The sequence below is a fragment of the Atractosteus spatula genome, chromosome 10 (genome assembly GCF_055471065.1).
Source record: "Atractosteus spatula isolate fAtrSpa1 chromosome 10, fAtrSpa1.hap1, whole genome shotgun sequence".
In the NCBI taxonomy this organism is placed as follows: Eukaryota; Metazoa; Chordata; class Actinopteri; order Semionotiformes; family Lepisosteidae; genus Atractosteus; species Atractosteus spatula.
The window spans coordinates 15,416,223-15,434,773 of NC_142715.1; the positions used below are offsets into that span (position 1 = coordinate 15,416,223).

At 40.2% G+C, this 18,551-nt stretch overlaps 1 pseudogene; it reads left to right on the plus strand.

Moving 5' to 3' along the window:
- Positions 1–4,882: 4,882 nt before the first annotated feature.
- LOC148825444 (uncharacterized) lies at positions 4,883–6,376 on the plus strand (annotated as a pseudogene).
- The last annotated feature ends 12,175 nt before the right edge of the window (positions 6,377–18,551 follow it).

Genomic DNA, 18,551 nt, shown 5'->3' on the forward strand with positions numbered 1-18,551 from the left:
CCATTAGGAAGTACAATAGGCTTTTGCTTTGTTTAACGATGGTATGAAAAATAAATCTAAATGGTGAGAAAGCTATGCTTAAAGTTAATTCAGGAACTTAGAAGACAAAGATAATGATTTACATTGTTTAATTTTAAAAACTAAATAATAAATGCAGACGCGATTGGTGCCATTTGCACTGCGAAAGCTCAGGCTGTGCTGCTTCTCCCCCCGTCTTTGATGGGGCGCAGTATTTTCACAGCCTCTGACTGGGAAAAAAAGACCAGCTGATGTGTCCTACATAACAGGAAGAGAAGAGAATGTGATTTTTTTTCTGTATGAAACGTGTGTTATGTTTATGAAATTCGAGTATTTTAAACATTTAATTAAAAAGTAAAAATCTTACAGCTAACACAAAGGTTCAAAGCTGTTCACGAAGATGAAGAATCACCCATTTTTTGCGCATAAAAAGTGGTTTTTAACTAAACCATTTTTGTACAGATTTTAAAGTCATGCGATGTTAGGTAGGGACACATCATTGTATCTTATTTTTTATTTAATTACAAAAAAATTTAATCATTTGGCCGTCTGGTTGATAGGCTGTTCTCCAATTACTCGCAATTGTAAAACAAAATAACCATTCCAACCTCCCTTGATTAACTTAAAGATTTCCATTAAGAAATGCTTAAACATAAGACCATTACGTATAATAATTAATCCAAATACACACGCAGGAGCCAATTTTGCCAGACACAACATCCCAGAGCAAATCAGGCACTTGGGCTGAGATCTCCTTTAGCCCAGCCAGCTGGTTTCCTGTTGAATGACGTGACAGACTGGGTTCAATCCCAGGTGGTGTACTATATAGTACAGTTAATCTTTGGTTTTAATTCCAAGTTAAATTGTTGGCTGATTACTGGCTGATGACATTTGGATGAAGACAAAATATAGATTTTCTCAATTCAGGTGTAAACCTGAAAAAGACACATCATGTTCACAATAAGCTATAGTGGACTATATTAGTAGGAGTAGACTATAATAATAAAAGACTATCTTTATGCATTCAGCTCTGATCGCGCCTAGGTGCACCTAGGTACATTACTGTCATGATCGCAAACCCCTCCTCTTAAGGGTGCTCCAGCCCTTCCTTGTTTGCCTTATTCCCCACACCTGTCCCTTGTTCCAGCCCCTTTTCTGTTCCCCCTTATAAGCCAGACGCATGCGCAAATCTGGGCTCTGCATTGGTTCCTGAATCATGCGAGCCCGGGTCCTGGATGTGTCTGGCTCCGTCATGGTTTTAAGTTTCTGTTCCTTTTCCCCTTGCCGGTCCCGACCCGGTTCGGGTTTTTAATCTCCTGTCTTGGATGGATCTCCTGGCCATGGACTTTTGCCTTGTTTTTGGACTTCTCTTTGGACTCGTCCCCGGATTGTTTGCCTCGCTACACCTTCCCCGACCACCAGCACTCCATGGACACGCCCCCCCGTGTCACGGGTGTCTGAAAAACGAGACAAACCGTGGAGAGGCAGGAGAGCAAAAATGCTTAAAGTTAATTAAGGAACTTAGAAGACAAAGATAATGATTTACGTAGTTTAATTTTAAAAACTAAATAATAAATGCGAAAAAAGGCGAGACCGGGAGTTAGCCCGGGCTCATTGGTGCAAGGAGTTCAGGAGTGCCGTATAGAAACCTATGCCCTCAGGTAGCGGACATGGGGCGACCTGTTGCTAGGGGGGTTTCAGGACATCCGAACACCAATGCTGAGCCATGACAACTGAAAGAGCCAGAAATATATAGCCCCAGAGAGAGAAACTCCGGAAGGACAGCAAATAGCCGGAAATGAGAGAGAGGACAGAGAAGGAGCGCCCTCTGGCTGCAGAGAGCGTGACAGTACCCTTCCCCCCCTTCATGGGCGGCTCCTGACGCCCATACAAATAAATGAGCTGCACAGCACTGGGGGAGGAAAAACCTCATTTAACTGAAAGGAAACCTCCGGGAGTACACAGCTGAGAGCGACCCCCTCCTCCGGGGTATAAACCTTTATTGGGTAGAGGAAGGGAGGGGTCAGGTAGGGCTCCGGAGGCAAAAAACAAAAGCAAAAGACACAAACACAAACCACAAAAACATAAACCTGGGAGACCAGGGAGACAGACTGCAAAAACAAGAAGGAACCAAAAAGTTCCAAGAAACAGGGAACAGGGGGATCCAAATAGAAGCACAAAAACAAGAACCAGGGAGAACAGGGAGACAAGCTACAAAACACAGCTAGGAACCAAAATTCCGAGACATGGGGAGCAGGGGGACCAAAACAGGCAAAAAACAAGATAAAAAAGCAAAAAACACGGAGAAAAAATATCACAGACTGAGCAATAGGCACGTTCACATATCTAACGCTGATATCGGAGTGGACAACCTGAGGAAAGCCAGACCATAGTCCGCTCCAGACACAGATGCTCGGAGTGATATCCAGCAATTAGAATAGAGGAACTTAGAAAAAAAACAGCACAGAACAAGAAAAAACTGCGAAAAAACAAAAGGCGCCGCTGGCGGGGTCGAAAAAAGGGCTCAGCATTCTGTCACGGAAGTCTGAAAACAGGATGAACCGTGGAGAGGCAGGAGAGCAGAAAATGACCCTATGCGTGGCGGCGTTAACGGGAAAAAGGCCTGGGCTCGCAAGTGCAAAGAGTTCAGGACTGCTGTATAGAAACCTATGCCCTCAGGGAGCGGACGTGGGGCGACCTGGTGCTAGGCGGGTCTCAAGACATCCGAACATCAATGCTGAGCCCGGGCAGAGTGCAAGACCCGGAAATATATAGTCCCAGAGGGAGAGAGCAACACTGCAGAGAGCGTGACAGATACAAAATAAAACTCAACTACTATTTACAGATCTCATATTAATATTAATACACTGTTAACATAACTAACATATTTTAGCTTTGTATTGAACTGTATTAACCATGCTGTTACTATACACATCAGATTAAGTTGGTAAACTTTACTAAGCAAGTTAATTAGGAATATGATTCTGAAATATACCTATTTAACATGTGAGTATGAAATAAATATGCTTTTGCAGGTAGATGGCAGTTGTTTTGATATGCTGGCAGCTGGTTACTAACAACATTGCTTTTGTTTTCCTGGGTCAGTGTAATGGGTTATGCTTTCAATCTAGTATAAACCCAATTCCATGACAGTTTTGTTGTTTTTCAGCAAATGTGGGGGGAAATATGATTTATAAAAATGGGATGAATTTAAAGAGAGGTATTCCTGTCACTTAAGTTTCCTGAAAGATAAGAATGACATATTACTGCCCCTAGCCCTTACCTTCAATTAAGAATTAAGTAATAATTACAGGTTTGCAGGATTACAGTGGTACAGGATTGATGCAATACTCCTTATCATTTCAAAAGGTAGCTTTTTTGAACACCACTACCTTGTCCTCAACTGGCCACTGCACAAAAGAGAGATATAAATCAATCTCTTATCTGCAGTAAGGAGTTAAGAAGGAAAGGGAAGGTTTTGGGTTGAAATCCCAGGTGAGATGCTGTGGTTCTACTCTTCAGCAAGATACTTCACTTGAACTGAACAAGTAAAATATCTGTATGTCACTTGGGATAAATGTATTAACCAGACAAATACATTATTTTATACAGAAAATAGTCACAAGAAGGATGTGGAGCTGTTCCATGGTGCCCTCTTGTGGTCTGTATTGAAAATTAAAAGGCTGACTTCCAAGCCAGGTGGGAAGTAGAGATAGATAGATAATACTTTATTAATCCCGTAGGGAAATTGATGAAAGTACAGTTAGTGAAAACAAAGGTGAAGGTTCATCTGCTGTCCTTGTGTCACAGGGGAGGGAAATAATCACCAAACATATTTATTTATTTCATTCCTTGGCATTTGTCTTGGATTTACTCTGACACCTGGCCCAATCCATGTACATGGAAGAAGGAGTCTCATGACAGAGGAAATACATCAAGAGCAGCCAACGACATTGTCGGTGTTTGCTGAATCCATTCATAAAGTTAAAATCAATTACTCATTGGGAAAAAATTGCTGAACCTCTACACGTAGTTGTGATTTGCAAACCCTTGCAAATAATTGTATGTGTTTATCTTTTCTAGGATCCAGAATAAGAGTTCTTCAACAAGCTCAATTTAGCTGTTCAGCAAGCTTACTGCAACAGTTCACGGCAACAACAGAGGTTTATTTTTTCTATTGAATTACACTCATCGATGGCGTATTTCAACGCACATAATTCTAATGAAAAGCAAGAGACTTGTATCTCTTGTTGACTATAAACATTTATGGTACATTTGCTATTTATAATGAGGTATGTTGGCAACTATGGGTCAATTGCAACAACCTAAGTGCTCACTTTACTTGAAATTGGTGTGTATAAATGTGAACTCAAAGGCATTTGACTGAAACAAAATGTAAAGAAATGTGCAAGAACTGAGTACATTTTCATAGCACTGTAGTTACAATGAAATTCCAGCAATTGTTCATTATTGTTCATTATTTAAGCACCTACAGTAAGATGGCTTTTGCTTTCTCTAAGACAAGCCTGTTTGAGTATCCCGCAATGACATATTCACTAAATTCAAATGTGCATCAAGATGTGAAAAAAAAGAAACTGAACAATGAAAATGAAAGACTTGAAACTCTCGTGAACCTTTATGTTAAAAGAACCATGTTTTTTTTGCTATGTTGGCTAAATATTTGCTACTTCTATATTCATTTTGATTTTTTATTTATTTATTTTTTAGGACAGCACAAAAAGAAGAAAAATGTGCACATCCACATCATCTATATAAAATCATTAATGAAAGTACAGTGAAAACACGTGGATCTCCACAAGTTTACTTACTAAAGACAAAAACTGAGGATCTTAATCCGAAGGGGATGATCAGAAGGTGTACCTTTGGTAAAAATGACCCAAGGATCAGGAACAGGACAATAATGATGGTTGGAGCCACAGGCTCTGGGAAATCCACCCACATTAATTCAATAGTCAATTATATCCTGGGAGTTAAACAGGAAGACGACTTCCGGATTGAAATTATAAATGAGAGCATAAAGAGCAAATCTCAAGCTGAATCTCAGACCACAGCAGTTACTGTTTACAAAATCAACAAACAAGACAATTTTAGAGTTCTATTTTCCCTGGCTATAAATGATACTCCAGGGTTTGGAGACACTAGAGGGATTGAGCAAGACAGAATGATCACTGAAAGTTTGCGCGAGCTGTTCAAATCGCCAAAGGGTGTTCACATGATCGATGCGGTGTGCTTTGTGTCCAGGCATCACAAGCCCGTCTCACACCTACCCAGAGATATATTTTTGACTCTATCCTGTCAATATTTGGAAAGGACATCGAGAAAAACATCATGATAATTGTAACATTTGCAGATGGAAAACCTCCTGCTGTTCTTGAAGCCATAAACGCTGCAGCTATTCCTTGTATTAAAGATAAAAACCGGTTCACTTCAAATTCAACAACTCTGCCCTGTACTCTGTTTGTAACAGCAAGAAACAATCCAGTAAAGACAGCGATGATGATGATGAGAGCTTTGACGAAATGTTCTGGAAATTAGGTGAAAAAAGCATGAAAACATTTTTTGAGGCAGTGAATGAAATGGAGCCAAAGAGTTTGCAGTTAACCCAGGAGGTTCTGAAAGAGCGCAAACAGCTGCAGGCCTGTGTGGAGGGACTGCAGCCCCAGATCAATGCTGCATTAAATAAACAAGAGGAGCTCAGACGGACTTGGCAAGAATTCAAAAAAAACAGACAAGATGGAGGAAAACAAAAATTTCACTTACACAGTACCAGTATTAGTGAAGGAAAAGAAGGACACGGACCACTACTCAAATAACTGCAACCGCTGCAAAATGACTTGCCATGACGACTGTTCTTGGGCTATTGTCCTAAAGTGGTGTGATGTAATGGAGGACTCTGAATGTATAGTCTGTCCTGGAATGTGCAGTGTGGACCTGCACGTCAGAGAAAAAGCAAACTACATCCAGACAGTAAAACATGAGAAATGCACCTATCAAGAACAAAAAGCACAGTATGAGCAAGCATGCGGGGCTACAATGAATGCAGAAATGGTGTTAGCAGAATTGCAGCGTGATTTGGATGAAACCGAAAAGAAAGTCGAGATGTTTCTTCAGAAATCACATGAGTGTGTAAGCAGATTAGAAGAGATTGCGTTGAAGCCCAATCCTCTGTCTATTGAGCTCCTGATTTCCAAGGAGATGGAGGAACATAAACCTGGATTCAAGGAGAGAATTGGAAATCTTCAGAAGAAGAAGGAACAATCTCAAATAATTCAAAGTGTTCAGAGTCTGTGTTGTGACTGAAATCTCCCCATCTCAACTGAAGACATCTCTCCCCTAAAAGAAACCAAGCCCCACTTTTCACAGACTGATCATTAATGTGAAGCCATGCATACAGAAATGAACCTGGTTTAGTGAAGTTTAGTGTCATAGACAAGGTCAGGCTCACTGACGGTTTCTTTACCCTGGTCATTCCTTACAGTGGGGCTAATAGCGGAGTTGGGAAATATTTATTGTTCCAACTTCAACTATGTTTATTTTTTATTTCCATTTTTTTTAAATAAATTTAAACACATTATTTCCATTTTTTCCAATTTGTATTTCCTATTTTTTAATCAATTCAAACCATCACATTGTACTTATCAAGATGGAGCCAATTTTCAAAATAGATATGAATAAAAAACATTTCAAAATGCCTGAAATGAAAGCCGTGTTTTTGTGTTCATTGTGAAAGTGAAGCCTGGATGCACGACTGACTCACAAATCAGAATCAGCCCAAGAACTCGTGTAATGATGGACAGAAGCAATAAATGACACCTGAAGAAGCTCCACAGCCGACACATTAGGTCTCTTTTCTTTTCAGCACAGAATAAACCCTGTTTATAAACCTTCCCCTGTTCCTTCAAAAGCAGTAAGAATCACTGACAAGCAAGAGAAGACTTTGTGACATCAGTCGATGTAAAAATTGAATAAGGCCAGTGGTAGCTTTTGTCCCAGGTTTTTGACTGTTCTCCTACCAAAATGGCCGATGTGTCAATGTGGATCTGGGAGTTCAATTAGGACAATGGCAGTAAACTTTGCGTTGTTTTTTGTAAGCACCCATCCATTAACCGCTGGGGTTTGTTTCTCCATTTTGACTGGTCTCACTGCCTTTTCACAAAGACCAAGACAAAACTAAAGAGAGTACAAAACAAATGATTGGATAGTTTAGTTCTCATACTGTACTTCAGGGCCACGAGTATCAGAAATAAATGAGATGAGATAGAATCCACCACATTGTTTCAGAGAGACAGGTAAGATGGATTTAGGGGGAGGTGGAACACTATACTGTATATATATATAAACTGTAAGACAGACTATTCAGGTACAGGAACATCAGCAAGAGGAATCAAGTCCCTGAATCTATGTGGGTCAAACTCATTAAAAGCCAACAAATGCAGATATACATTATGATTGATTATGATTCAACAATTTCTTTTCATAATAAAACAACTCTTGTGCAAAACATTAAGCATTTGATGGGAAACTTCAACATTTCCAGCATAGACTATGAAAGACAAATAGGAATTTCAACAGCAGAAATTGAAATAAGAGACATGTTTAATGACAGATTTCATACCCATAAGCCAGTGCTTGCCTTGATCTTTTCTTTTCAGATAACCAGGATGTAGTAAGGCAAGCAGAGGTGAAAAACCTGGAGATTTAGGGTACCATCATCAGAATTAGTGTTCTTTGAGTTGAGTGCAAAATAAAAAGAAAACTACATTTCTGGAAGCAGGCTTTGAAAGAATAAGACAACATTTAAGAGATGTCAAATCTGATGTGATAGGAATGAAATCAGTGGAAAATGGATAAAGAGATTCTACTTAAAGAACACATGAATTAAGAGAATAGCACATGTGACTAAACCTTAGACCCTGTTGCAAGCACTTTCAACTGTAAGACCCAGACCATGTGTCACTGATACGCCAGGTATGAAACAGGTCCTGTGATCTGGTAGTAATCACCACACCAACCCTTGAGTGATACTGTTCTCTGAAAACACAATCAGGCTAATGTGACAATTAACACAATGCTTAACAGCCCGAATTCAAGGTAGCGGTGAGGTTGATTTGTGTGAATTCAAATCAGGACTGCTTCGTTTTATAAAAATAGGGGATTTTATTAGGAACACAATGATACAAACAGAAAGGCTTATGGAAAGAGCTGGAGAACTGGATGGAAAGGAGATAATTAGAAAAGTGCAAGATGCTAAGATACTACAGATGCTGCCATTCAAAACAAGCAGGCGATACCGCATTATTTTGCGGTGCGCTTGACGCGGTGTACCGCAAGTTACGGTATTAATACTGTATATGCTCGCATAGTACCGCATGATACCGCAAGTAAAATAATAGTATCTGGAATTTCCGCAAGGTGGAGCTAATAAAGCTCAACCTCTCATGTTTGAGCTGTCGCCATCAAAGTCTTTACTGAAGATATTATTAATAGTATTAATAATGAATGACCTTGGACAAGCTGTAAACTCAAAGTATTGTCCTGGTCCACATTCTTTTTTTCATTGACCATCTTTGTAAAAGTAACACCACAGCATTTCGTTGATCTAATCACACATTTCTTTCCAATCATGCAAAGTACAGTAATTTTTGAGAATCGATTCACCATGCCTTTCACGTGCTCATAAAAGAGATTGATTTAGGAACATAAACATATTACTGTATGCAAAACTGTACTGTATACAGTATGTATATGTATATTTAATGTCTTTACTGTGCCCGTTTAAGTATTGAATATTTATATGGAATTTTACCACTGAAGGGAAATCTTAGTAGCTGAGCATAAAAAGCATAAAAAGAATAGGAGCATACTGTAACGCGTGTGAAGACCATAAACGATATTAATTTTGGAACATAAACATATAGTATTACAGTATGTAAACTGTATATGGCTGGTCTCGGTACTTTAAGAAAAAATACACACCAGTATTCCATTTCTCCTTAAACATTTTAAGCTTTGAAGTCTTTAACTAACATGTGAAATAACGTGTGTATAAAAAGTGGTAGTTTTAAGCTTTTCTGCAAATACGCTCAATACCTGAGTCAACAAGCATACTTTTAGAATTTGATAAATAGGGAATATAATGTTGAATCGCGTATCTAAAGAAATTAATTACGATATAATTATATTCATGTACTGCAACACAAGAAAAGTATACGCTGCTTCACCACTTTATGTGACTGTTCTGGTAGTATGGTGGTTTAGGTGCTGGATTAGTAACCCCCCCAGGTTGGCTGTTTAAATCCAGCCAGTGCTATGACTTTTAACAAACATTTCTTTGAAAAAATAGAATAGTAATATATTTTAATATATATTTATTAATACAATTCATATAGAAAAGCACATATTAAAATTGGGAAATTTTGTTTCAAAAGTCCTCATATCAATAATGCCTATACTGTTTTCCTCTACAGTATGCTAATCTATTGTAGTGCATTCACTTAGGCTGCGCAAACAATCTTTTAGATTTTTATAGAGAAATAGAGGCTGTACAGTATACGTCATAATATAAACATTTACTGTCAAACTTTAAATCAACAATTGATTTAAAGACGATCTGTCAAAGCACAATGAAACCTATTATTCGATTCTTTTTGGACGTCCGGTCCTGCCAGGGATTTAAAAAAAAAACATGGAATCGTGTATCTAAAGAAATAACAGTATACAGTAACTATGTTCATGCACAAACAGTAGCATGTTACATTATTAATTTGGGGGTCTCCTCTTGCCAGAAAGTGCTAAATTGCATTTTGAGTGCGGTTTTGGACTTTTTTTTAAAATTACATCCCATAAATAAGCTGATACTGTTTAGACTTAATTATTTTAAACTATTACAGCAGCACAATGTGCTTTTTCTCGAAACCTCCTAGAGTAACGAAATGTCTTGCGTTGTACAGATTTTCAGCTAAATACTGTATATTTATCGCTTACACCTGACATAAGAGGTGCCCGATAAAAACTGCTTGAACAGCTCTGTTGGAGGTTTCGTGAAAAAGCTACAGGAGTGCCAATCGTAATCGTTTTTATTTTTAATCATTCAATGCAGGTGGCTGGTGGCATGTTCCATAAGAGTACGGTAATTGAAATCCATTAATACTTTTGTTGGAGTTTAAATAAAGTTGATGTTTTATCTAGGGGCTGCTTGCCTGCATCTGAATAGTGACTTCTAAACTGTGAAAACATGTGTCTGTCTTTCCGTGGGGCGAAGGGAATCCGATCTGATCTGCAAGACCCTTTGGCTACAAAACTAAAAAGAAGTCTCTCTCTCTCTCTCTCTCTCAACATAAAGCATTACCCAAAATCAATACCTCAACAAACAATAATTCACCAACAGGCAGAACATGTAACTCCGCATTCCAAAATATACCTCATTTCCATAGCCCCACTCCTTATGCAAAACCAACATCCCTCCCCTGTTCTAGTCAATTAAGCTTCCCCATCTTTCACTTCTTTTTCCTCACCTTCAACCTTATCGCTCCCCCTTCACTCTCACCATCTGATTAAGAATGAATAAAAGCATTGTATTTTTGTCTGGGTGCTGACAAATTAAGCACTCTCTCTCTCCGCTGGCGTTTGTAATCATTTTTATTTTTAAATAAATTTAAGCAAAGTCATGTATTTTAAAAATATAAAGATTTCTATATTTATGTCTTTATTTAGTGGTTTCATTAGTGACAAAGGATAAACTTTCTTGGAAAAATGTATTTTATGTAAACCATGTTTGCTATTAATTCATTTAGGGCTTACTGACAGAATTGCTGTTTTTTATGCATGCCAAAAAGTTTTGGTGCCATCGTCTCCACTTTAAAGGTACCCCTGTGCTGGAAGAATTTTACTTCGGAACGTTTGCCCAGCGTACATAGGCACATCCCAGAACTTTGACTTCACTGTGTAATGAAGAAATATTAAAGACTACTTACTGTAGCATAGATAAAAAAGCTATATCCCATGGTATAATCTTATACACATATTTTTCTGTTGTCTTTGTTGATCTCTTGAGGATCCTTGTGATATTTTGAGCTCTCGTTGAACAATAAAAGTGTCGCAGTTTGAATAATTTTCGTTGTTAGAAATTATGAAACGCTCTGTTAAAAGCAAGGGAGTTTTTCTATCTGTTATAGTAAAAGAAAATGCCCGACTAACTAGGGATTGAACAGTTTTTTAGTGCTTGTACAATCGATGGAAATGTTCAATAAATGTGCTAAATAAATAAAGAGTTATTCCTTTATCATATTGGCAAGCTAATGTCCCATCCTTGTTAGTTAGATCAACAGAATGCTGTGGTGGGTGTTACTTTTGAGCTTGTCCCCCCCTCCCGCTGAAGACTCGACCACTTGAAAATACCTGTGAAACCAGTTTAATTCGTCACAGCCAGCACTCCCGCAGAGAGTGATGACTTTGGTGCTTAAAATGTTTAGGGAGAAATGGAGTATTGGTGTATGACTTGCGGAGTTAAAAGCTGCCAATATGTATCTATATAGCAGGTGGTGTACAGCTTTTTAGTATAGATTACACTTTTCTAAAATGTATTTGAAAACAAAACACACACACGATAGAAGCAGGAAGCAGAAGCAGGGACAGTTGTCAGAAGAAAAGAAGGTGACTATTCGTTGTTATTAAAAATGACTTAGATTCGATCATGTTGTGATATTTAGAAATATAAAAAGTCAATTAATTGTCCATAATATTGCTATTCAAAGAAATGTTTGTAAAAGGAAAAGCTGCAGCCCCAGCTGGATTTGAACACACAACCTGTGGGTTACTAAACTAAACAAGCCCGTAAACCAGTAGGCTACTGGGGAAGTCACATGATGAGAGGCGAAACAGCCCTGTTGCAGTATAATTATAATTAGAATATAATTATATCATTATTAATTTCTTTAGATACACGATTCCATATTATATTTGCAGAAAAGCTTAAAACTATCACTTTTTTACATGCTATTTCACATGTTAAAGACTTCGATGCTTAAAATGTTTAGGGAGAAATGGAATACTGGTGTGTATTCTTTCTTTAAAGTACCGAGACCAGCCATATACTGTAATACTGTATGTTTATGTTCCAAAATTAATATCATTTATGGCCTTCACATGCATTATGCTCCTATTCTTTTTATGCTCAGCTACTAAGATTTCCCTTCAGTGGTAAAATTCCATATAAATATTCAATACTAAAACGGGCACAGTAAAGACATTTAAATCTTTCTATGACCGACCAACGCACCACGAGTGCCCCTGTCGGTCAACCAATCACGTACCGCGGTGTTTTGCAAAATCACGCGTCACGATGCGCAAGGCCGTAGCCAATTACCTTCGGTACGTGTCTGTGCCGCGCACTTGAATGGCTGCATCCGTAATTCTGATACTAATACTCTTGCTACTACTACTGCTGCTGCTGCTGTCATTACTACTAATAGTGATAAAATCAGAGGACTCACAGATCTCTGGATGTTGGTCTGGACTCTAGAAAGTGGTTCCATTCGCAAGCGACTCTGGACCTCAACACCTGTTGATGGGTCACCTTTGTCAGACACAGAAGTGTCATGAACAGTTCTTTCCGGGCCCTGTGCAGACGACACGATCCAGATTAGTGAGGAAACACGGGGGAGACAGTCATGCAGGAGACTGGTATGGAGACGGGGGCGTGTCCTTGGTGTGCAGGTGTCCAGGGGGAGTGAGTCCGGGGTGAACAATCCATGAAGAAATCCAAACGGGTAATCCAAGACAGAAGGTAGAGTCCAAGGCCAGGGGATCCATCCAGAGAATAAAACCATGAACCGGGTCGGGACCGGCGGGGCGGGGAATCAGGAACAGAAGGTTAAAACCATAACGGAGCAAGACGCAGCAGGACCTCTCACGACGCGGAATTCAATGAGGAACCAGGAGTGACGTCTGCGTCTGGCTTTTAAGGTGGAACGGAAATAGGGAACAGGTGCAGGTAATGGGAAAGAACGAGGAAGGGCTGGAGTGCCCTTAAGAGGAGGAGTAGCGATCGTGACAGAAGTGGAGCTCAAGCCCACCTACAAACACACTCACACACACTGACAGATACACATCCACACACTCACACACATTATCACACACCGACAGACACACATCCAAACACTCACACACTCATAGCCAACACACAATCAGACACTCACACACTTACTCGCACACATTCACAGACACACACATAGACACTACAATTACTTTTAGACACACACAATCACAAACACACTCATACACTGACAGACACCACACACTCCTCACAAACACCACACACTCACAGACACATACACTCATAACTACAAATACACTATAAATAACACAAATACAAATACAACTAATATCACAACAGTAACACTATCGCTAAGACTTACACTATCATTATCTCTAACACTGACACAAAATACTACTACACTAATAATACTAATAATAACGGTAATGCTATCACTAAAACTAACATGACTACTAGTGTAAATAATCTAACCTTATTTCTATAATTATCACTAATATTAACAGGAATACTAGCATTAAAACAATCAGTAGCACTATCATCATGAATACTCAAATGAACACTAGTATTAATATTAAATCTACCGATTATACTCACACTAATATTAACATGAAGACAGTAATATTAGTATTAGTTGCTGTCCGTGATGTCACACCGCTCTTTGTGACGAAGGTGAGACACCTAGCGGTGAACAGTGACGTGGCGTCTGTCACCGTGGTTACCATACTGATGATTTGTAAACCGTGGAAAAATGAAATTAAACTGTTATCTACACAAATGTATCAACTTGGAATATATTTTTTAAGCTCTAGCATCCAATTCCTTAACAATCATTTGAGTAATAATAATTTAATTTCGGATTGAACATTATTAACACTAAATACACTAAGGTAATTGTTCGATACAGGCTCTATTGACTATTTTCTAGATATTTAAAACAGGGTCAAAACGGGAAAAGAATCAGTACCCACCAATAAGTGAAGTTAATCGATTATTCTACGTTTTTTAGTTGAATTAATTGGTTGTCGGTGGATAAGTGATCAATAACTCTCCTCTCTTGCGCTCCGCGTGCCTCCCCCGGTCTCGCTCTCTGATCCCGGCGCTCTGGCTGGTGTCTGTGACGTCACAGCGCTCTTTCTGACAGAGCAGATCGCTTCTCCGCTGGAGGAGACTCCTGTCCGGAGCCCGGGGGGCTTTTCTTATAAATATAACATCTTCAAAAATAAAACTTACCGGGCTGTGAGGAGAGGCGATTCATAACAGCTGGAGAAGGAGAACGACAAACCGAGGAATGAAATTCATTAAGCAGGAAAAAAATAGTTTACTACATAGACTATTGCGTTGTATAGCTTACTCCCGTAAAGCAGAAGAGAAAGGGCACAAGCCCCTGTGATGAGCGCTTTTAAGCGTTTTACACGGCCCTCCACAGAATAGAAGCCAGGAGGATCAGACTCCTGATCCTGGAGGTTCAAGGGCATCTCCTGGTTTTATTTCCACTCGAGCTAATTTGATGATTTAATTAACTGTATAACCGTTATCAGACTCTCTTTAACTGTATATTTATAAGTCTCTCCGTGAGAGACGTGTGGGAGATGCTGAATCCCAGGGCTGGTGTGGAATCACACACAGACAGGTCTTCTGTGTGATCTGAGTCCCACTGCTCAGAGCTACAGACTGGTCAACTGGTCACTATTGTAGACAAGACCATTGGTCTGTTGCTGCTGAGAATCATAATACACTGGTAAGAGTGGCAATACTGCTGTTCATTAAATAAGTAAAAATAATATAAGAAATAATCACATATTGCTCAATTGTCAGTCAAACACTTATGACAGAGGATTGGAGCCTGACTTACAGTAAAGACAATGAATCAGGACAGTAATACTGAAGGGCTGGAGGGCCTGGAAAGGGTTAATAGAAGCTTCTTGCTTCTGACCTGGAACAGAGCCCACAGCAGCCAGATGAGTGACCCCTGAGCCCTCTCACAGAGAAGAGAACCAGGAGCTCTTTTCTGTCTCTTAGAGGCTGTGAGGAAGGTGAAAAGGGGGAGATGTGACCTGAGTCCAGGCTGTTCTGTCTGATATTATTCATGTAGCAGCACTGATTTTCTGAATGTCCTCTGGTTCTGGATTGTCAGGACAGAAAAGTATGAAGATGAGCTTCTGTCTGTTCAGGAGGTAGGAGTTTGGGTAAAGTACTGAGGGACCCAGAGTTCTGAGTGTGAGTCTGAGCTGTGAATCTGACTGAGAAGAGGATTTTTTTTTATTCTACCTCAGAGAATTTTTATCCTTTGTCATGTGATGTTACATCCCCTTCAGATACTCTGCACAGACTGACAGAGTGAGAAAAGAGGAGTGAGATAGACAGATAAGAGCATGCACAGCGAGAGAGACAGGAAGGGGGAGAGAGAGGAGAAGGAGCAGAAAGACAGTGCAGGTGTTCAACCACACTGTGACCACAGGAGACAGGAGGCTTTTCTCAGCTGCTGAGGAGCTCAGTGCTCATGGACACTCAGGCTCAGAGGCTCTGGCAGCAGTCAGGTCTGAGAGCTTCTCCTCATACTGACACTGGAGCTCTGAGAGTCAGCCTCCATTCTGACAGGAACAGCCCCTCCTGTTCAGCCCTGAGAGACACACTGAGAGAGCTGTGTAGGGAGGGGAGAACACTGAGGGTCACCCTGTACAGCACTAGAGCTCTGAACACCAGGCTCTCCTGTGTCTCCCTGTGCAGCACTGGAGCTCTGAACACTGGACTCCCTGTGTGTCTCCTTGTACAGCTCAGCTCTCAGCTCTCAGTCATCACACTGACACCCACAGCCTCACAGTACGGCCTGGCTTCCTGTGCTGGAAAAGCTCAGAGGAGCACAAACCACAGACTCACTGCAGTCTGACCTGCAGTTCCGGTAAAGCTCTGACGAAACAGGCCCATTTCCTAAGAACAGGGGAGTGAAGAGATAGTGCAGTTTTACTGAAGATAATATGTCCCTCTGTAAAATTATGTTGTCATGTCATTATATGAAAATATTTCATCCTGGCCTAAGGGATTGATGGCTTAAATCACAGCTGTTCTGCTGTATTAACAAGGACTGAATATTTCTAGTTAATCATTTTGTTGTTTTTTAATACTTTAATACTGCTTCTGCAGTTATTATGGTGAATCTGCAACAAATACTACTGCTGCTATTACTACTACTACTGCTAACACTGCTACTGTTACTTCAGCTACTACTGCTACTACACCTATGACAGCTACTACTGGTGCTACTACCACTGCTACTAAAGCTACTAGTACTACTGTGGCTACTGCTGTAGGTACTACTGTAACTTCTACTACTGCTGCCACTGCTACTACTGCTACTACTACTGTATTAATAAGGAGGAGGTGAGCTGTGTTCTCACTGCTCAGCCTGGGTGTATTAACAAGGACTGTTTTTTTTTCATTTTGTTGTTTCTCTGACTTTTGAAACTGACTCCTGCTCTTCTGCCCCTGCTGCTGCAGTAATTATAGCAAAGCTGCAACACAACTCTACTAAATTGTTGAACTAAAGAGTTTAAATACAGCATAACTACTAATACTACTACTGTTATTACTGCTAATGCTTCTGCTATTACTACAGCTACTACAGCTACTACTACTGCTGCCACTGATACAACAGCAACTGATAAGCTTTTACTGCTACTCCTACTGCAATTACTAATGTTACTAAAGCTTCTACTACTACTATTATTACGGCTGCAAGTAGGACTCTTACTGCTACTAATACTGCTGCGAGTAACACTACTGCTACTACCACTACTAATAATAAGGAGGTCAGTGAGCTGTGTCCTCACTGTGTTCAGCCTGTGGGTGTTTCAGGGTATCAGTATCAGTTCAGCTCCACTGTGCTGTTACAGAGTCTCATTCAAAAAGTCAGCTCCACAGAGAGAGAGACACTGGAACCACAGCTGGAGGGGCTGGAACATCTGTGTGGACTGGAGCTGCTCAGGGACAGACTCAGGGTCTGAGGGACTTAACTGGAAGAGCTGCTGTCCACCTGGCTCAGTACACCTGGCTCAGAGGGGGCTTTTCGTTCTTTTTTATTTAAATTATCTGTTCATAGCCACAAGACAGCCAGTTCTTATTCAGTCCACCTTGTCTCTGTATTCCTGTGCTTACCTGAGTGACCTCACTGCCATCTTGAGGACAGGCTCTCCTCACACTGTCCTTGACCAGGACCAGAAGACTCACTGCAGGACACCATTCACTGGACACTGCCTAACACAGACAGCAAGAGACACAGGACTATATTCAGGACACCAGTCACTGGAAACTGCCAGACACAGACAGCAAGAATCACAGGACCATATATACATAATTGATTCTGATTTACAATTATAGTACTTGTCTACAACTGCAAAGATTTTTCAGTGTTAATATCTGAGCTCTTCCTGCCCCTGTAGCACCTGCAGCCCTGCTGTCTGTATCTGTATCTGTGTTTCCTCCAGTGAGACACAGAGCTGCTCCTGTCTCTCCTCTCCTCTACACTGCTGGGAGTGTCTTCAGGGAGAGGAAACAGTGATGTGTCTCTGATATATATGGAGAAGACTGCAAGGGCCCTGTCTGATTGGCGTCCCGCCTGTGTGAGATGTTCCTGTTATCAGTCCGAAAAGGCAGTGCTGTGTGTGATTGGCGGGGCGGGGGGCTGTGTTGTTACTGGGGGTCCGGGGTGCGGAGCAGCAGCTCAGTTGCCCTGTGGGCTCAGGGGTGAAGACAGGGGTCTCAGCTGCATTCTGTCCTGACGACAACAGAGAGCTGCCTGTCCATCTTCTCTCCTGCTAGTAAGTGTTCCACTATTATTTGACCTCTGAGCTTGGTCAGAAGGAGGCACTGATTCTGTTTCAGACAGGCAGTCAGGATGAGGATCTCCAGAGGTTGTGTCATAGGTGGTTGGTGTTCCATTTTTTTAGGATACATTTGATGTATTACTGTCTGTGTGCTTTTGGGTAAAGCCTCTTAAATTATTGAAGTAAAATTAAATAGAGAATCAGGGTGAACGTCCACATTATTTGAAACAGTGACAGTAGATAAGGCAGATGTTGCTTTTATATATGTTCCAAGACATAATTTGTTTATTTCCATTTTGATTTTCTGAGTGTGACAATTTTCTAAAAGTCATTTTAGAGACACAAAACAAATACAAAAAGAATCAGAAGAGCTCAAAATAATAATAGAATATTGCTAGTTTTACGAAATTCTGATGTTCTACTCGCTATTCTTTCAATTATGGATACTGCTACAGTTAATGCGGAATTTGATCTTTGTGTAGAGTTCTGGGTTTAAATTAAGGCAGACAATGATTTAATATATTCAAATGTGTACAGTTTCAGTAAATTGTCTGTGAAATGATTGGTGTTTTGCAGCTCTAGAAGAACTCAGGTGTTAAATTCCATCTGCACTACTTAAAGATAATACAAATTTAACT